The sequence below is a fragment of the Anolis carolinensis genome, chromosome 2 (genome assembly GCF_035594765.1).
Source record: "Anolis carolinensis isolate JA03-04 chromosome 2, rAnoCar3.1.pri, whole genome shotgun sequence".
Classification (NCBI taxonomy): Eukaryota; Metazoa; Chordata; class Lepidosauria; order Squamata; family Dactyloidae; genus Anolis; species Anolis carolinensis.
The window spans coordinates 161,313,216-161,334,983 of NC_085842.1; the positions used below are offsets into that span (position 1 = coordinate 161,313,216).

The 21,768-nt window shown below is 40.6% G+C and overlaps 1 pseudogene; it reads left to right on the plus strand.

Moving 5' to 3' along the window:
• The first annotated feature begins 208 nt into the window (after positions 1-208).
• The window catches only part of LOC134295893 (carboxy-terminal kinesin 2-like), a 42,733-nt pseudogene continuing 21,173 nt past the window's right edge, over positions 209-21,768 (plus strand).

Sequence of the window (21,768 nt, forward strand, 5' to 3'; positions counted from 1 at the left end):
AAGGAGGCCCCACTCTTGCTGAAAGGTGCCTCCCAGTTCCCTGTCCCAGGCCTGCGCCGCAAGCGCCCGGCCACCTCTGAGAACAAAACCCCTGAGCCCCTTTAGAAACATTTTCAGGAGGCTGCCCCCACCACTAAGAGGGAAGCCATGATGGTGGCCAACTCCTGTATAAAGTCCTGTCCAGTTGCCCCAGTGCGGTGCAACCCCCATGGGGGAGCAGGCCCATGCCAGTCATCCTCTTGGTCAAGAGGAGGAGGAACTGCAGCCCCCACTGCAGCAACCCGCTGGCCGGGAACAGCAGCGCCTCCCAAACCAGACACCTTTTCTGCTTCCTCTGCTGCTGCTGCTGCTGCCACCGGTCTTTGCAGAGGGGGAGAAAGGAAGAGCCCCCCCCTGGGACCTGAAGGGGCAGATCAGCGACTGCCAGGCCAAGATGGCCACCTACAAAGAGAAGCTGCAGGGACTGAGCAGGGAGAATGAGGCCCTCTGGATCCAGGAGGTCGGGCTGCAGGCGGCGTTGGGCAAGGAGACTGCCCAGATGGAGGAGCTCAGCAGAAGGGTCAGCACGTTGGCTTCAGACCTGCAGGCCAGTTTGGTGGAGGCCAGAGAGAGCAGCGTTATGATCGCTGGGCTGGTGGCCAAGAAGCTGATCGTCCAGAACCAGGCCCTGGCCATTGTGAAACCAGAAGCAGTCAGCTGGGAGATCAAAGAGGCCAATGTGAAGCTGACAGCCCAATTAGCGGGCAGAGAGTTGGAGCTTTCGTGAGTGGGGGAGGCCCTGGCCCAGCAGATGGAGGAGAAGGAGGCCCTGGAAGCCTGTGCGGCTGAGATTGAGCAAAAGCTGCACGAGTCGGAGATGGAGTGCCGTCAATTGCACAACACCTTCCAGGAGCTGAAGGGCAACATCCGTGTTTCCTGCTGCGTGCGCCCGCTGCTGCCCTCTGAGAGGGAGATTCAGAAGGGCATGACCCATCTCCACTTCCCATCCAAAGATAGAAAGAGCCCCATCCTCTCCAAGGTGGAGTCCCAAGTTGGCCAGGAGTGCAAGGAGGACATCACCTATGAGTTCCACTTTGACTGGGTCTTCCCTCCAGGCAGAGGTCTCCGAGGAGATCTCCTTGCTGATGCAATCTGCCCTGGATGGCTATCGCATTTGCATCTTCGTGTATGGCCAGACGGGGAGTGGAAAGACCTTCACAATGGAGGGCCCCGAGGAGATGGAGCTCCAGGCAGCCGGCATCATCCCCTGGGCCGTGCAACAGATCTTCCAGGCAGCCAAGGAGATGGAGGCCAAGGGCTCGAAGCCTCTGCCTACAAACCCATCATACCAACCTGTCTCCTGTTTCATCAGTTGGGAGCCCCTCCCACCAAGGAATAACTGCCACTCTGGGACCAGAGTGAAGAACGGGCGGGCCAGGAAGACATCATACCAACCTGAGAGCCAGGAAGATAGTTCCATCTTGTCTCCTGTGCCATAGCAACATGCTATGCTAATTATATATATATATATATATATATATATATATATATATATATATACACACACACACACACACACACACACACACACACACACACACATATACAATAATTTATAAATATATAATATATTGTATATACAGTAGAGTCTCACTTATCCAAGCTAAATGGGCCGGCAGAAGCTTGGATAAGCGAATATCTTGGATAATAAGGAGGGATTGAGGAAAAGCCTATTAAACATCAAATTAGGTTATGATTTTACAAATTAAGCACCAAGACATCGTGTTATACAACAAATTGGACAGAAAAAGCAGTTCAATACGCAGTAATGTTATGTTGTAATTAATGTATTTACAAATTTAGCACCAAAATATCACGATATATTGAAAACATTGACTACAAAAATGGCTTGGATTATCCAGAGGCTTGGATAAGTGAGGCTTGGATAAGTGAGACTCTACTGTACTTATAATATTGATAATAATATTATAATGTAATACAATATTATACAATAATAATACAATATAATAATATTAATTATATATTATATATTAAATGTAATATTACTAATAATATTACCATATAATGATATAGTACAATATAGTAATTTAATTCTTATATTGTGCTATGCTAATAATATATTGTATATACATTTGATTTGTAAGCCGCTCTGAGTCCCCTTCAGGGTGAGAAGAGCGGGATATAAATGTAGTACTTAATTAAAACACACAGGGACAACCAGATGCTTTTGGAGATCTCCTAAATGTGCATTTTTAATAAAAAAGGAGGGGATGGTGACTTTGAAGGGTTGAAAAAAAAGAAAAAAAAGAAAGACAGGCAGAGAATTGGGGAGCTTGTATGTAGGCCTGAATTATATTTTCCCTTCCTCTGATCTAGATGGACTCATATATATTGCCATCTTATTCTGATCTGTATATCATTGCTTTGTACTAGAAATTACCCATGCCTAGTAATGCTTAGCCATTCTTTCTTTTGCAGGTGAGTACAATTCTTCTGTCATATCAGGCTTCCTGGGAGTTAGAGGTCCTGCCTTTAAATGCACAGGGAATACTACTTGCAAAATTTAATTACCAGAGCTGGAACGTGGCCAGGACACCAAGGTTAGCAGCGCCCCAGTAATATTAATAACAGAAGACACACCGTTAGTTTATTTACTCTGTGCTATGCATAATAAGAGGCACCTGCAGCAGTTTTCTTCTGATTATTTTTCATCCCTTTCTTTAAAATAATTAGAAACATGTTTGGTATTAGCCAAAGTGGGTCAGATAGTAAGTAAGAAAAAAAAAATCTTTTCAGTTCCACAGTCAATAGCATACAACCCTTAATTATTATGAAAAAAGAGAAAAAGAATCATGTTTCAAAAGTAAAGACTTGCTAATAGTTTTATAGTGTTTTCAGCTATGGTATATGTACAGTATTATTATTTTTAGTTAAAGTGTAGTGATATGCAATGTGTGTAATATAATTAAATATCAGTGTTTGCTGCATACTATTGGACTAGGGATGTTGAGAAGCATCATCACATGGACGTTAAGAAATGTGGGGGTCTATATGTCTAGCAATAGTCCCTTTCAATCACCAATTATCCCATTTCAAGTTCTGTCTTCCCATCACACGTGTTTGCCTGTTCCATCCCCCCCCCCCCCCCCCCACATTGTTGCCCATGTTCCCAATCATTACATGGGAAGCCTTTTCTCCACTCTCTCCATCTTACTCATTTTTTAAAAGGGAAAATCTTTTCTTAAAGAAGATGGAGAATTTACTTACCTGTATCACACAGGATCACCTCCTCTCACCTCTAGTTCAACCATCAACTTAGAAAAGACACAAGGCATCATTCTTAAGACACCACTTCTATGGGCACCTTTCCTTCCCAAGCCCCATTCTTAAGAAACCTCCTCAAAAGACCGCCCATCAGAACGTCCCTCAAAACACCACTGTGTGATGACAAAATGAGACAAGCAAATTAGACACTTCCATGTGTTTTCCAGTTGGAACTACAGATCTGACGTGTGCTAGGATTGTTGGCCAGTGTTTGATTAACATTTGCACACTTTATGGCTACTCAAATGCTAATTCAATATTACTAATTGCAACATTCACACTTCTTTTAAACAAACAAGGGTTCTTTCTCCTACCCGGGACATTCCACAGGTATATATATACACTCTATTTGCCTCATTGAAAACAGAATCTCTGAAGATGCCAACCACAGATGCAGGTGAAACATTAGGAGAGAATTCTGCTTGAACATAACCATGCAGCCTGAAAAACTCACAGCAAAGCAATGATTTTGGCCATGAAAGCCTTCAACAATACATGAAACAATATGACATATGCTGGATATTTTCCCATTGTCATCTTCTTTCATGGCAAGGATTTCGGAGTTTAGATCAGACACACAATATTTATAGTCATTTTTCATACACATCTCAAGCATATTTTTGAATTTGTATTTGTAGAACTCCATTTAAGAATATTAAGACACAGATTTCAGCTGCAAATTGTCTATCAGTTCCCAGGATGGAAGTATGACTTAAAAAAATTCAGGGCATTTTGGGCACTTCCTTGCATATGTCAGCTATGTCATTTGTGTGAGCTTTGGAGATGCTGGTAATTCATGAGAATTGCCTGCTAGGGATGGCCTTAGAAACTGTTTCACTAGAGGTGTGTGTGTGTGTGTGTGGGAGGGGAGGTGTTTTACCTTTTCCCTTCTTGTTAATTGTTGGCAGGCTTGTGACAGCCTTTCTGTATCCATTGTGAATGAGATTAGAAAAAATATGGGAGTTAAGCATTTAATCAGTCACAACTGCCAAGCATAGTTAAGTTGGTCTCCGATATTCCACTTTGTTATCTGGTACAATTCTATTCACTTACCTTCAGGTCTTATTCATGAGCAACTTGCTCCTCTGGCTGGTTTCTTTATTATTAATAAAGGCATTTTTAAAAACAAATGGGGAAAATTAATGAAAGTGGCAATGTGCAGATGAGAGTTAGCCAATTCAGATAAGGGCAACTTCATTTCTCATTGGATCTTATTGCATTCGACAAGACAAAATAAAATGAGATACATTTAAGCACATATGGGAAAGCAAGCAGATTTAGACCTCCTTCTGAATAATGTCTCCATGGATAACTTTTAATTTTCTCCCACTAAATGAATGAATACTACTCGCTGTCCATAAATCATGGCTACTGCTAATGTCACACTGTGCCACCTACTGTCTTTGTGTGACTTGACTCCAGAATGTTTAAGCAATATAAGATATTATCAGACTGGCTCCTGCCACCATTTCCTGATTTGTTATATTAGCCTGGAGGGGCTATTCCAGTGCTTGGAAAGTTTCTTTGAAGAAGAATGAATTCAATGCTATGCCAAAGCCATCAATAACTGATCAGTAGCCAGGCCATATGCCCAGAACACTTCCTTGCCACACCTCAGCTCTAGCTGATTTCTGCCTGCCGTATATACATACTAAAAAGTATGGTAACTTTTAAAGCTCTGTTTTATTATTTTTTTTGAAAAATGCATACACTGTGGACAGGATAAAGGCATAAAGCACTTCAGGAGAGAATTATAAACAAGAAAACTGCAATAAGGAGTTCAGTAGTTATCCAGTGTACAGTAATTATCTAGTGGGGTTGTTTAATTCATAAGCCTTACCACCTTATCCCCTTGAGAAATTTCCCAGTTGTAGGACATTTCAGCCTCTTTTCAAGCATGGAGAGGCACTGAGTTTATCGCATGAGTTAAATTACTTCTGGCAGTCATGCATAGCCCTCTGTGGTTGAAAACAGGTAGAAATGTCCTGAAAGGAGGGAATTCCAGTAATTTGACCTCATCACATTGAAAATTTTTCCCCTCGCAGGACACTCCAGCCTCTTTTCTAGCATAGGGAGGCATTGAGTTCATCACATATTCTAGGACTGAAAAGTGGCTGAAATGTCCTGAAAGGAGGAAACTCTGAACACAGACCAGCAATTGTGTTTAGAGCTCCTACCCCATATCGCACTTTATTCCCATCTATACAACTGAAACACAGGTTGGATGGGAATCATCAAGAGTTTCCCATACCACCTCATTTACCAACCATCAGCAGTCTTTTGTATCCTATGGACTTTGATGGTTTTAACCTGGATCACTGTATCGTATATCCTATGTGGTTTGATGCAGAACTATAGGATCCCATGGAAATAACTGGTTTTAAACCAGTATTAGTCTCTTTTGATTGTAAGGGGCTTTGGACAGGGCAAGGGATCTCTTGATTTTTGGATACTGTTTTTCTCCTGATTTTTAAAAAAGCAATAATGATCTTGTGATAAATGTAAGATTAATGAATTGCCAGCTCTTAAGTTTTGACATGTGAGTCTGATGGGGAAGCAGAACCCCAAACGGGGCAATTCTCTCCCTTTAAAGGATGATTCTCTCCCTAAAGACACACCTTGGATGGAGAGAAAGCAGGGGTTAAACATTTAAAAACCTTCAAAAGAAAGAGAAACAGATGCTTCTGCAATTTTAGCTCTACTGTATTTCGTATATATTAAAGATGAGCTTGATTCTGAACAGTTGTTGTCTCTGTCTCTTCTTTAGAGGTCTAACTATTGTGCATTCAAATAACTATGTGCAAAGTGGAGGGTGTATTCTCTTTTTTGTTGAGTTCTGTGAAGTTGTGGCCTCCTTCTCCGGGAAGGTAGTTCCTCAGGCCAATCTGTTGAATGTTCAGCTTGCTGCAGGCACATAGCCAGATCTTTCACTCTGATCTCATAGGGAGGGGTTGAAATAAAGAAAGCAAAGGAAAACATGTATGTGAATTGGGATGAGAGAGTAGGGAAATGAGGGCATGAGTGACTTAGTAAGCAGGTAACATGCGTAAGAAAGAAACTGCCTCTTTATGGGCTTGCTTCATTATATATTTACTGACATTCCAACAGGAATTTGATGACCCCAACAATAACGGAAAAAGCCCTTTGCATGGACTCATGGGAACCAAAGTGCATGGTTATGTAGCATAAAGTCTCCTTGCAAAGGGGGAGGGAGCCCATGTGCTGCTGTACATACATTTGAACGGAAAAAGAAAACCTCTTTGGCTCTCGCAGATGGTTGAATGAAATTATATGAAATCCCAGCTTCTTTTTCCCACTGACCACTGAGGATTTGTTGGAGGATAACAAGGAACAAAGCTCATACTACAGTATGCAGCTATATTTGTCTAGTCTAATGAATTCCAAAGTATGTACCTCACTATGAGCATGCAGTGAAAACCAATCCTTCTTTCTCTGATAATTTTATATTGATATAGTTTAACACTCATGAGCCTAAATTCTGTTATTAGCTCTGACAAGAGTAGTGCCAGTCAATCAATGGCCTAGGCGTTGACTCACTATTGATTGAATAGGTCTTTAATCTAGCTGGCACTGGACCAACAGGATGCCAGCTGCGTGATGCTTCCAGATGGATGGCTGCTTTTGAGACAGACAAAAAGCATTTCACTGATATTCCATGCTTCCATCATTAACAGATTTTCAATAGCCAAATGAAATATGCTATCATCTGAACTTCCACACCATAGAGTAGAAGGGCATCTAAACAAAACATCAGAGACAGCTGAGAGATCTGCAACAGTGTGAAGGGGAGGGCAACTCCAGCCTTGATTTTATTCCTTTGGCAGATGCTCTGAGTTGAGCAGGAGCTCTGATGGTTCTGGATCCCCTAACTTCAGATGTTTCTTACTGGCTGATCTCCTGTTCAGCTTGGAGCTGCTGCTGTGGAAGGAGGGCAAATAAATACAAGAGTGGATTCCTTGTCCTGCTGATGGCAAATTCATCAGCCTCCCTTCCAATAGAAGCCTCACCTGGAATCATCCTGCAGTCCTAAGACTTTCCCAACAAAGGAAGGTATACCATAAGTACCACATTCAAGAGTCACAGCAAAAGTAGAATTAGAAGAAAAGCCATTGACTTGGATAGTTGAAAGTATGTCTGGTAAGGTCACAAAAAAGACTGTCAGCAGAGTCTTAAGAAAGGATCTTCAAGTGATCAAAGGCCTTTAACTTCAAGATTTTGCAGTGTATGCTTAAAAGTTTTATCACTCCGTCTGTCCATCCATCATCTGTCTACTTTCTACCCATCTATCTCTATCTAGTCTATTTTGCTTTTGCTGCTGTTAACTAGAGCAGTGGTTTTCAACCTGTGAGTCCACAGATGTTTTAGCCTTTAACTCCCAGAAATTCTAACAGCTGGTAAACTGGCTGGAATTTTTGGGAATTGTAGGCCAAAACATCTGGGGACCCACAGGTTGAGAACCACTGGACTAGAGGTTGTCTACGCTGACTAAACATTGTACTCACTTCATAGAAGCTCTAATCCTGACGTAAAATGTCCATTAGAATTCATTTGAAAGGCACTTGACCTTTGACCATGAAAACCCTATGATAAGGTTGCCACAAATCAGAGTGAGATTGAAGGCATATAATGACACCCCAACTGCTGATTTTGAGATCTTGCTGGTGGGATGGTTTTCCAGAAATAGTGGTAGCTCTCATTTGATGACACAGTCATTAATTGCCCTCTTCCACTCTAGTTGAGCCATGACATCATCTCTCTCTCTCTGTGTATGTGTGTTTCTATCATTGGCATAAAGTAGGAATGGACAACTTGTAGGACACTGAAATTCGAGGTGTCCTTTCCAGCGTCTCTCACTACTGTTTATGGTGGCTAGGGCTGATGGGAGTTGCAGTGCAGCACCATGGAAATGACATATTGCACATAGAGCCAGTTAGTGTGAATGCTGTGATTTCTGTTCTTTCCCTAGGTCAGTGGTTCTCAACCTGGAGTCTCCAGATGTTTTTGGGCTATAACTCCCAGAAATACCAGCCAGTTTACTAGCTGTTAGGATTTCTGGGAGTTGAATGCCAAAAACATCTGGGGACCTCAGGTTGAGAACCACTGCCCTAGATAATTATAGGAAAGGTGAATTGGTGTAACCAGGCAACACTGTTTTAGAAAATGCCATCCCTGCCATTTCCCTGAATTTTCCTCTCAGAGAAACAGAGTAATGTTTAATAAAGAGATATTCACTTAAAGTGCAGTGGAAGTAAAATTAACTTCAAGAGGTTGTACAATGGCAATCACTTGATATGTTGAAATGTATTCCTTATTTTCTACAAATTTATTGGTACTTTAATAGGTGGCAAATGCCCTTTCATTCCTTGCAGGCACTAATGGGACACAATCTCATAAAATTAGTAATACAAATGTAATGCTTTTGCTTGTTCTAAACAGATTTTCTGGCTGATAAGCTTTACAAGCTGAAAGAAGTACATCTCCTTCAGTTGCTGGATGCCTGGGGTCACTTTTGGGAAAAGTACTTTTCAATACCAATTCTAATTGTTTGCCACTAAGTAGAAATTAAAATTTGAATGTAACTTTAATTTAGTTATTAACTCCAGCAAAATCAATTGGACTTCTCTTAGGTTACGGCTAAACAAGTCAATGATGCAGTATGTATTTGCATTCAAGTTGCTTGTCAACTTCTGGCGACCCCCTGAATTCCATAGGATTTTCTTGGGTAAGGAATACCCAGAGAGATAGTATGTTGTTGATTTCTTCTAAAATACAGATTCTACCTAGTATGTGGATGTTTGGATGACAAGATATGAGCAATCATGATCAATGCTAATGCATAATGCTTATTAACATACTCCCGCATGCCCTCCAACATTAGGCAGATGAAAACTGGGACAGTTCCTGCCTCTATGAATCATCTCTGACTGAGGTTCCCTGCCTCCCCACTCCTAAACAAGCTCCCTTGTCCTTCTTTTTCCTCTTCCCTATGAAGCCCCTTGCATATGCCCCCAAACCCTGACTCAACCCAAAGCCCCAGGCCATTGCTTCCCACGGGATCCGCTTGTCAGTGGATATCAGGACCCTTATGTGCGTGTTTGTTGGTAATCTATTGAGTGGTTAGACTCAAAAATAACCTTTTCTTGGGGTGATTCCTCAAAAATACAGCAGAGTAGCAGAACCACATTTCATAAACAGCAGAAACTTACGTGTGGTGAGCTAGGAGAGGCCTTTCTTCCTTAGGATGGCAAACGATTGCAGAGTCTCAATTATAGGTTAAAAATCATTTATTGTGGTAAAAAGAAATCCATTGTAGATAGAAAAGGTTCTTGGAGCTAACTAGCTCTCTAGGCTAGATTCTAAGGTAGGTAAGGAGGTAAAAATAACAAAATATCTAGATAGCTACATTTTGCCTTGAGGAGTGCAAAATGTGTCTTCTCAGGAAGGAGACAAAGGCAGGAAGAGGAACAAAATGGGCCTGACCATATGGTCAAAGCCTTGGGGCAATTAACATTCCAAAAGATAAAGGAAGTTACCTCATCCCTCAAAGGATCACATTACCACAACAACAAGGTAGGAAAGTGAAGGTAAACAGGAAAAAAGTGGAAGACAGCAAAAAGCCTTTCTAGGCAAGCATGGGAATAAGAGAGGATTCCCTCATTCTAATCCTATCCTCTACCTAACTGCTCATTGAGGGCTTGAGACTTGTGTAGTCCAGGATGTTAACCAACAGTGTTTAATCTTTTTGTGTTTTATGATTTTATATACATAACTCTTTCAGTATGAAGCCACCTTGGTAACGTTTCACTGACGCTTCATGACTCAGATTTCCTCCTGTGTCCTCTGGGCCATCACTCCAACAATGGACTCAAACACCCATCATCTACAGGATCAATAGAGCTGGCTGAGCAAGAGATTACCGGACTCTGAATTTGGCCAACCTTCTTTTGTGCCAGATACATGGAAAAAGGACTCACAATCACCCAGGCATCTTCCCTGGAATTTTGGGGGAGTTCTGCTACTGTTCTTCCTGATTACCATGCCCCTTTTCCAAGGATGTATCATCTAAACCCATCATCCTGGCCAATATGACGAAATGGAACACAAAAGACACTAGCGCCATGGGCACTAAACTCATTTGTTGAGGACTCACAGGACCATTATGCAAACAATAAAACCCATGGGACCCGAGGGCCTCTCTTTGTTTGTCCTGAGGTTGAGACTTGGTAACCCATTCACAAAATTATGTCCCCTTTTGTTCTGTGGGTCACCCGGCCCCCTGTCAGCCATTGGAGAACAGAAATCTGCATTGGAAGTGGGGAATGCTCTCTGATTGGCTGCCGAAGTACAGTATTTTGCCCCTCCACGCAAAATACTGTACTGTACAAAATGTATGTTTTATTCTTGCAAAACATGACAGCTTTTTTGAGCAGCTTACCACTAGCGGTCATCCTTTCCGGCCGAATCTAATAAATTCCTCAGTGGCTTCTTCTTAAACTGGTGAGATTTCTTTGATTGGGAAACATTGGGTTTTAGCTTCTAGTCTCACCAGGCATGAGATCTCAGTGGCTCGCTACTTGGTCTCCTTATCCACTTATTGGATCTTGTTATCCAAGTATTGGGTTTTGCTATCTGAGGACTGGATCTTACTATCCGTGAACTGCTCGATTTCAAAAGCTATTAATGAGGAAGAACACACAAGCTAGGAGGCACTGCAGTAGTTTGTTTTTGCTTGTATCTGCTGTAGCTCCTCTCTCTTCTTTTCTCTCATGATCTCATCACAGGGCTCAAAATAAGTGTCCTATGGCGCTTAAAGCCAGCTTCAGGGATGGAGCCTCATGGCAGCCATCAGATGACATTGCCTGTAGCTCCACCCTCAACTGGGATAAATACACTGCCAGACACTTTCCTGGGCAACATGGGAGGCTTCCTGTTTTGTGCTGGCTCCAATGGAGCCAGTACGGGGCCTCCCCACGGGGGCAACACTTTCCCCATGTGAAGGGGAAAGCATCGCAAGGGAGAACTGCGCACGGGGCAACAGATTCATCCTGCTGCTTCCTCTTTTCTCGCTAGAAGCCAGATGAAGCATGTCGTTTTGCCTAGCCTTTATGATAAGATGGTCAATCTTTCTCTTTGAAAGAAACTGTTCTTATTTTTAACTTATTTTAGCCAGATAGGCCCCAAATTTTTTTCAATTGTCAAGGTCTTACAATACATTAATCTATCCTAACTTTATGGAAGACTGCCAGTTTTAAAGAAATTTGCATTAAAACCATGAAAAAAACTACAGTATTTGGAACAGAGAAAATAACAAGAAGAAATCTAAAAAGCACAATACAGAAACCATATATATGACTTTTGACTTTTCTTTTGACAGTTGTGTATACCATCATCCACATTTTGTGGTTAGAACTTTTGCCGATTTCATTATTCACAGGTTTGATTACAACGTTGTCTCTAAAAATCTCTAGATCTACCTGCATGATTTCTATGATCAGTTTCCTCCAGTGAAGCTGGAGGGACTAGAAATTGATAGAGAAAATACATTGCTAGGAACCTCTAGTTCCTCCAATGTGATTCTATAGCCAGCTTCCAATGGATATTTACTATAGAGTTCTGCTGAAATACCTAGGCATTCTTAGAGATGTATTCTCACAGGTAAAAAAAAAATCATAGTAATTTCTTTATTTACAGTTTTTCACTTTCCTGGGAGTCCTGTGCCCTTTACACCAGTGGATGTGGGGGACGGATTGCATATGTTCTCCCCTTTCATCTCTAAACTACCATTTCACTTCTTCTTTGAATCAATTCATTGTAATTTTTAGCCAATTTAAAAAGCAGTTATTACAATTTCCCCATTTAAAGAACATTCAGTCATCAGATTCCAAACTCCACGGGTCTGGAGTTGTATCCAGATAGTAGGAAGAAGTCTTTTGTAACTGTATTATTTTTACTTGGGTAGAGCTGAATATCATGTAGTTCTATAGCTTTTTCCTGAATGGCCTCAACAGCCAGCTTTGCTTTTTCCACTATATAATTTTGGCTTTGCTCCCTCCAGTTCTTCCTTGGAGCACTTCCTATATAGTATAATACATTACACTTAGTCTGTAAACTAAATCTTGAATGTTATCCTTTCCACTCTCCCCCACCTCTACCCCCAGACACCTCCATGTATTCATAATGCACAGATATTTTGATTTGAATTTAATCCCAATTGTGCAATATTTCACTTGTCAAGAACCTCTTTGCATTGCTTCGCCGTGGCAGGTAATTCTTTCCTTGAAGTGCATCTCCTCCGTCTCTTTGGCTGTGATGTGCAGAGTGACATTAAAGCACTGTTCATAACTCATTCATCATTGCTTCAAGGAAGCAGATACTATCAGAGAAGAATAAAAAATGAACATTAAAACAGAGGCGAGAATGGGGGGATATATAGCTCAGGTAGCAATCCAGCATCATAACAGAGGAGCAGAGAGGCGCAAAATGGGATCTTGCATTTTTCTTCCGTTTTAGTAAACTGTTCTTTATTTTGTGCCTGAAATAAACATTGATCAGATTGATTGCAAAAGGTAGAGGGATGCTAAAATTATACAGTTGGCACTGCCAGTATTTTTCACGTTCTCAGTGGTTTGGTATCTATATATTGTTCTTCAGAGGAAAAGTAATATATTAATGGCATTCATTCTTGCCTAAAGCTTGTCAACAGAGGGTCTTTAAAGATGGAAGCAATTACCATTTGCATATTAAACAGAACCCAACTTAAACCTGGCAGAAAGTGTATTTGCCACAAGCCTCTCTGGCTTCTTTTGAGCAATTGGCATAGTGTTCCTGGCATGTTGCCAATTATTTGAATATAAGCATTACATTGAAACTTATGCAGGAAATTACAAGCATTTTGAGAAGCATGCAGCTCAATTTTCTGCATGACACAGGAAAAAGAATCATGTAGCACCTTCTAGGACCAGCAGATTTATTTTAGCATTGAATTTAATGGTTTACGGTTCATTGCTTTACATATACATGATATTAGAGTTTAAGAGATATATGCCCAGGGTTCATGGTTGCAAGATGGTGCCAAGATGTAATAAGATGTAGAAAATAACAGATTGTTGACATAGGCCATACACCACAATAAACATATATGATTATAGTTCAGTCATTTAAGAAAGTGGATTGTATCAGCATCTTCTTGCTCAGTGTCCCTTGTCCTGGCTGCATAACAGCAGCTGGAGTCTCTCTCTCCTTGCTGACCAGCTTTAGGGGTGCATCAAGGTTCTAGCTAGTTTCATGTGTATGTGAACAAAGAAGAATCATCTTTGTTGCTGATCCTTTTCTAGTGTGCAAGGGCAGACAGAATGTGCTTGGGAGCACCATTGCAGCCAGTCATGGCAGAAAAAGCACCTACTTGACCTAGGGGAATGAGGAGAGAATAGAGTGGGCAATTCCTTTCCCCAATCACATGAATGCCTTTGCTGATATCAGCAAAGGCACCCAGTGATGGCCAGGAGAGCTCCAGAGCTCTGTGGCTGCTGCCGCACTGACAAACAAAGTGCCATCCTCTTTACCCTGTCTCAGGAATTGCAGGGAAAATGGAGTGGCTGTATTGACCTATGTGAACGGCTTGGCTGGTGTAAATTATAATTGGTTCAGTTGTTCACACCAACAGCAAAGTGCAGGGTTGCTCCAGAGTTTTTAACGAGGGATAAAAATCAGTTTAACTGGTTTTACCCATGTTAGGGGCTGCACATCCCTGAACATCATGTGAACTTCCGGGACCAAATTCTGCCCTAATTCTGAGCATGTTGTCAATGTTGACTGTACTTGCAGAGACTTTTGCTTCACTGGAGACAATTGTGGTCTCTTGTCCTCATAGAAATTTTAATAAAATTTTAAAAGTATCTCCTTTTTAGAAGTACATAACAGTAACTAAAGATTACTTAAAAAAAGTCATGCATTCTATCTTTCATCATATCAGTCCTTGTAGTGGAATATGAGTTCATGACATGAACCAGCACTTGAACCATCTGATATTTCTCCTCCAGACTCCCATACCATGAATGTAGTTCCTTTGCAAAAGGAGTGGAGTTACAATGACTAGATAGATATTTATATCCTTTTTTAACAGAAAAAGGAATTAATTAGAAGTAGCCAATCACTTTCAAGTTTTGAGGGGGATTTATGAGGATTGGTCTCTAAACTAAAGCTTTGAAAGTTTGAGGTTACACAAGCCAAACCATTTGAAACATGTGTTTGATTTGTTATATTTTTCCCCAAAGGCTGACTGTTATTGCTCCACAACAGGAATAGTTGACAATTAAGTTTAGAAAGCAAGAGTTGTGTTTTAAAAGTTTGAGGAGCATTGTTTAAAGTGTAACTAAAAAGAGCCAAATGCACACTAAATACTAGAGTCTGTTGATTTCCTTTGAGGGTCCCATTCTCAACAACACTTAGGATGCTAGAATAGAGTAATTTGATCTCTTTTCACCTTTCTCTCATCTTGAAGTCCCCAACCCCTATCATTATGTCTTGACTCTTCATGCCATATTCACAATTATCTCTTTTTAGATGCTGCTTTTTTGCCTAAAAGCACTTGAAGAGATTGATGGAATGCATTATTTCACCTGAACAGGAGACAGAAAAAGGAAACCAAGTCCTTTCCTTCCGTTGGCTGTCACTCCTTTGTTAACCTCAGTTGACCACATACATATTTTGTATGACAGTATGTTTGTTAATATCAGTATTGGGTACAAATATCCCTGTATACAGTACACCCTCCATTTTTGTGATGATTAGGGATATAGGTCCCCATTGAAGCCAAAATCAACTAGCCACTTAAGGAGTAAAGTTTGCTTCTGGTTTTGAAAAATTAGATTTTAAAATCTTAAACAACAGAGGAGTTCTTTAGAGCCATTCAATGGGAATTCTAGCACTCTCACTGCTTTGGAGGCAAGGCAAATTCCCTTTTCTTTTCTTTTTTGCCAACAAGGGTAGGTCAGGAAGTCTGGAGAGATAGCAAGGCTGGAAGACCACATGTGGCTGCACTTCTTCTATCCTTGCACATAAGTACTTGAGTAATGGGGACATTGAGAGGAAGAATGAGTTATTGCTTAGTTGGGCTGGGCAAAACTTTATTTGTGCCTTGTTTGTTGTATCCATTTTGTAAGATCTGTATATGCGAGATGTATTAAGAAATGCAAGGGGCGCCCATGCAAAAAGTTAAAAATCAAAACACTCACTTATGGCATTTCGTTAAAGTTCAGTAAACCTCGTAAGTCTTCCAAAATCAATTTCATTTTCAGCACAAGCAGCAAACTGTACCAATTGCAAAGCCAAACAAGTCATTTCTCTTTAAATTAAGAAGAGCTAGGTTGCTTTTCACCATTGGGAGGACAACTGAACTGGGAGGGAAACTGAGAATTCTCAGAAATGTAGTTTAGGAAGGCTGTGATCCCTGTGGCAGAGAATTCAAAAGGCCCTGCCCTAAATTCTGCTCACACCGGAATTCTGCTCACACCAGAAAGCCTCAATGAGGTAGGAGAGAGCTATTGTCCATCTGTAGTAGCCAACTAGTCATCAGTCACGCAGTTGAGTTTAGAGTTCCAATACATTATTGAATCTACAAAGAGGACCTATAGTAAATCTGTGCTAGACAGGGGGAAAAAATTCTAAATTCCTAAGTTCTATGGTATGTGTTGTGTGCCATTCAAGGGGATAACTGTTGTGGCTTTAAAAAGTTTTTGTCAAAACTTTAAAAATTCCCCAAAAATCATGTTTCTGAAACTTGAAGGGAATGATGCCAGGTTATCATGTGTCATTATAGACAAATCAAGCAAATAGGTCTTGTTGGTTTTTTTTTTTTTTTGCAAAAAAATGTTTGTAAAAACTTCATAATTTCTCCCAAAATCAGTGGATTAATGCAATGCTCTAAAACTGGGGGGGGGGGGGGGTTTACCAGTGATAAATGTGTTCTAGGATTGTAGCAAGTTTCATCCTGATATCTCTAACAATGAAGGAGAAAGGGACCCCTGAAGTTTCCCCATTGACTCAACGAAAAAGTACCAAAAATTGTCATTATAGTTATGATACGGTCCACTTCAGAAACTTTCCCCTCCTAATTTAGTAATGAATATTGGAACATTTTGTCATTGATCACACAGACTTATTGTTTCTTATGGATCTTTTTTCTCTATGGCCAACCCTGCTGTTTTTATGCAGGAAACATCAGGTCAAAAATCAAGAGCTCTTGAACTAAGAATTACCGAACATAAAAGTAAGATTAGAAACTATAACTTAGATAGTCCATCTACTGAACATTTTCAGCTGCTCTTGTACATTTGTGGGTGTTTTTACAGATTTGATTATTAACAGAATTAATGAAAATGTTTTCTCTAGGAATGTCTAGATTCTCCAATGTGACCCTAGAGTCAACTTCTATAGCATATTAATCATAGAGTTGTGCTGGAGGAGCCAGATATTTCTAGACAGATGTTCTCTCACATAAAAAGTAGGAATTTTTACATTTGCAGTTCTTCACTATCACATGAGTGCTGTGTCATTAACTCCAGCAAATGTGAAGGAACAAGTCTATAAACATTATCCTGAGTCCTTAAGGTGCTTAGTATCAAATAGATCCAGCCCCACCTTTGGAAGGGATTTGCTTGAAGAACAGGTTCTTTCAAAGAGAAGCCCTTTGAATACCTCTATTACAATCTATTGCCCAATTTACTTAAATGATCACATGAATATATCAGCTTTTACACTGTTCTTTGCATTACCCATGATAGTGCACATCACTTTATCTGACTTGTGTCTTTAATTAGTCTCCTAAAAATGCAGCAGCTCTCTTATGAAGATATCTCATTAACTCCAGTTGATTTGTATACAAAATGGGCAATTTCCACATACTTGTATATATGCCTTTACTTGCTTAATCTATGAGGTTGTAAATGTACTACATATCTCTTTTATATTTAGTTTTTGCTACATTGTGTTTTATAAGATTAATTTCTATACCATTCAGCATCTTTAGAGTATGACATCTTCCATCTATGACCTTTGGATAACTATAGAAAATGCTATTTTCATCTAACTATTGATGAAGACTCATTGAATTCGCTCCATATTTTCAGAAGTACAGTATTTGTATATTACAGCTAGTACAATTTTTCATCATACTTTGCCAATGATACATAGCTTTTGCCTTGCATATAGTTGGCCTTCCTGTGTTTAAGCATGGAATGGACTTTAGTGTATGTGTGACTCTTTTGTTCATTAGAGACTTCCACATAAATAAACTATTGTTTACTATACAGTTGCCCTTGCTATGCTGTATGAGACTGTGCTATATATTCATACCTTATACTAGGCTTTAGCTGGTCTGTATTCTTTGGTTTAAGTTGTGGCAAAATGCCTTGCAATACCTAGAGTAGAGCTTTCCAAACTTTTCATGTTAGTGACATGCAGGCCCATAGCCAGGATTTTGCTTTTTTTTGGGGGGGGGGGGGCGGGGGGGGCTGAGTCTGAGTGAGAGAGGGTCTACGCTAGCAAACCTTTTGTATCGTTATCCCAATACCCCCATGCATATGGGATATATTGAGCATGGTGATCAGATCATGATATGAATAAACATAACAGTTTAAATAATAAATCTGAGGCCTTCTCGCGGACCACCCTGAGAATTTCGGGGGGGGGGGCTGAAGCCCCTCAAGCCCCCCCCCCCCCCCCCCCCCCCCCGGCTACATGCTTGGTGACATGCTTTTTAGACATTCATCCTTTCACGACATGATAATTCAGGTTTACTATCAAAACAGAGATTTAAACCAATCCCTTATAAGAGATATGGACATATATAGAAATTATAGTAATGAAATGTATGAGACATAACGTATCTCACGTAGAGTTTCATTTATATTTTTAAATATATGTTTTACTGCTTATTTCATATAGACCTAGAGATTTCTTGTCATGTTCATGTGACACACTGGAGCCAACACATGAATTTGTTGCAACAGTTTGGAAATCTCTGATCTAGCTACTATCAGTCATGTTTTAGTGATTTTTTAGATTAGGTTACTGTAATTCCCTTCAAGATTGCATTGAAATATCTGCTAATGCGGATCCCACCCACAAACCTTTTATGTGTATGCTTAATTTCCACTGAGATATCTTCACTGGTTGTATTGTAATGTATAACTGGGTCCAATTCATGGTGCTAACTTTGATTTATAAAGGCCCCTAAACTTTAAAAAAAACTGAAATCACAAGATGGGAAGGAAAGGAACCCTCCCAGACCCTCAAAATGGCTAGGAAGGGAAATCTCCAGATCCCCTAGATTGCACTTTCCATCTCCCAGTCCCACTAATAAAGAATCAAAATAAGGGAAAATAAAGGAAAGTTAAAAAGATTCAATACTAGAGAGAGGCCAAGCCAAGCCAAAAACTAAAGTTGAGAGTGAGAGGTGGCAAGGCAATCTGACTGAAGCACCTCTCCCTAGAGTCAAAATGTAACTGAGTAAGAGACACTTGCCACATTAAATAGACACAGCTTGAGTAAAACACGTCACAGCTTTCTTACATTCTGACTGGCCCAATAGGCAGGGCTCACAGGGAAGCCCCGTGGAAGCATGCGGCAACCTCTCTGCATGGTCCCAAATAGAGCAGAAAGAGCTGCAACTGGCAGCCACATGGTCTGGCTCTGTCAAAAAAAATGGCAGTGGTGAAACTGAAGAAGCCAAAGGCAAATGGCCAAAACGAATCAGTGCACAAGTCTATTGGATATCTCACTGTCCTGATCTACAAATGACACACTACCTCTCCTTCACTCTCAGATCAGGAAATGGAAACACTCTTTTACACAATTTCCCATGATCCACGAAATTTATGGCAGAATCCTATTCCAGGGTAGGTCCCCCCCCTCCACTGTAAATGTAAGTCATGCTCGCTTCACATGTGTTTTCTACCAGCTCGTGATTCTAATAATGATTTGGACATTACTTACTCCCTGGAAATTGTTTTTCTCCCAGTCTTTTCAGCAGCTTCATCTCGCAGCCAATGCAGCCATTTCCCCCCTTCTGCTTTGTTTCAGATAAGGTTTCAATTCCACACATCTCAGGTGGCATAATAGCTGTTTCGTAGGTGGCAGTTTTTTGATTTAAGAGGCAACAGAGTTCATCTAACCAGCATGCTCTACACTTCGATTTGAGTTTTTCCTGTGTGCAACTTTATTTTCCCCTCTTCCCATACTGACTATTATTTTGTATAGATCACTCTGTTCTGAATTACACTTTTGATTGTGTTTCAGCTTGTTGGAGAGTAAAAAAAACCCTCTCACACTTCCATAGTTCATAATGGAGTCAGAAGCATGAAACAGGATGATTTCATATTAACAGCCGAGCCTGATGGGTTGTGGTAAAAGGAAACTGTTTGTCTGGACAATCAACTGCCCATGGACTAGAATATGTGTGGGCTACTGCAGAATGAGCAGGAGACAATTTTTGACACCTTCATCCATGGGATGCATATTTGGCCAAAAACAGAGCAAAAGTGAAACTCAAAATTGACCAGAAGTGTCTCTCCCTTCCCCCAAGTCACAGGCATTTACAGACTACTTATAGACTGAGGTTGACACTGTATTATGATGTTGTATAATGTGCAAAAAATAAGAAAAACTTTAAAAAGTTTTTTTACATGGGTGACTAGGGCTAGATCGCTGCAGACCACCGATTCTAGCCCTGTATGATGAGGTCATCTTCACTACAAAGGGGGATTGATGGATTCATGTTCTTTGTGGGCTTGATCTTTTGGATAAGAAACTACTGGCAAAGATTAAGATACAGTGTACAACCAGCCCTCCATATTCATGGAATTTGCATCCATGTCTAGAAATATTTGAAGAGAAAATCCAAAAAGCAAACCTTGATTTTCTCATTTTATATAAGGGATATCTTTGTACTATGCCATGGTATAGATTGCCGCAGGCTGCTGAATGTAGCCCTGTATGATATCATTTTCCTCAAACCTCAATACTATATACCTCGAACCTCTGAGGATGCCTGTCATAGATGTAGGCGAAACGTCAGGAGAGAATACTTCTGGAACAAGGCCATATAGCCCGGAAAACACACAACAACCCTGTGATTCCGGTCATGAAAGCCTTCAACAACACATATGACATGGTATATAGTTTGATGTGAGCATATATGGATTTTGGTATCCATGGGGGCCCTTCCACACAGCCATATAACCCAGTATATCAAGGCAGATGATCTACAATATCTGCTTTGAACTGGATTATCTGAATCCAGTACTGCCATATAATACAGTTCAATGCGGATTTTATACAGCTGTGTGGAAGAAGCCTGTATGTCCTAGAGCATATACCAAGGACTATGAGACCTTTTCAGAGAAATGAATGTAGTGCAGCAATGAAATCCATGAGATAAGACTAAATGTGAAGGGCATGCTAATAGCCTTCAAACATGTGAGTTTGCTGCTTTAGAAACAAGGAGTTCTATAGGATCTTAAAGCCTAACTATTTCATTGTAATACGATATTCGTGAACTATAGCCCATATATCAGACACATAAGGGTGCTATTCAAATGCAGGCATATGTGCAGTGTAACTCTTCAAAATAGGACCATAGATAGTGAGCCCAGAGGGAAATTAAACACATAAAGTACTGAGAGTGTCAAATACATTATTAACCTTGACCATTTGCTAAACAGTTGCTACAAACACAACCATTCTAGCCCTAGGTGAGCCTGTTGCGCATAAGCAGGTATCAGTCAGGTCCAATGCAAAGACACACAAACAAGAGGAAAAGGAACAAAAAAATCTTTACTCTTGTCAGCAGAGATACAAACTCAAATAGCTCAACAAACTTAGTCTTTGTAAGTAGCACAGAGTAAGTTTTCTTCATCCAAAAGAGTAGAACATAAAACAAATAGCTATTCCATCATAGCAAGGAGCATTGCTGTTAAGTCATTATTAATTCAGCATCTCAAACTGTATTCTAACATCCATACAGTTATACCTCAACGGATGTGGTCCTTGCTTGCTGACCTACATCAGCAGTTGCTCATAATGATTAACACCATAAGGTTTTCCTTAACACACACACATACTTGATCCTGTTACGACTTACTGTATCAGAGCCCATTAACAAATGTAGTAAGATAAGACATTGTTATCCTGACTCAAACCCCTAGTGATAAGCAAGAACTTCCTAATGAAGTGTCACTCAGCAGTTGGTCTCTTTCCCCATTCTCTGATCTCCCTTTGACGGAGCCTCCCGTGGCCTGGGGGATAAAAGCCTTGTGACTTCAAGGTTGGGTTGCTGACCTGAAGGCTGCCAGGTTCGAATCCCACCCGGGAAGAGTGTGGATGAGCTCCCTCTATCAGCTCCAGCTCCATGCGGGGACATGAGAG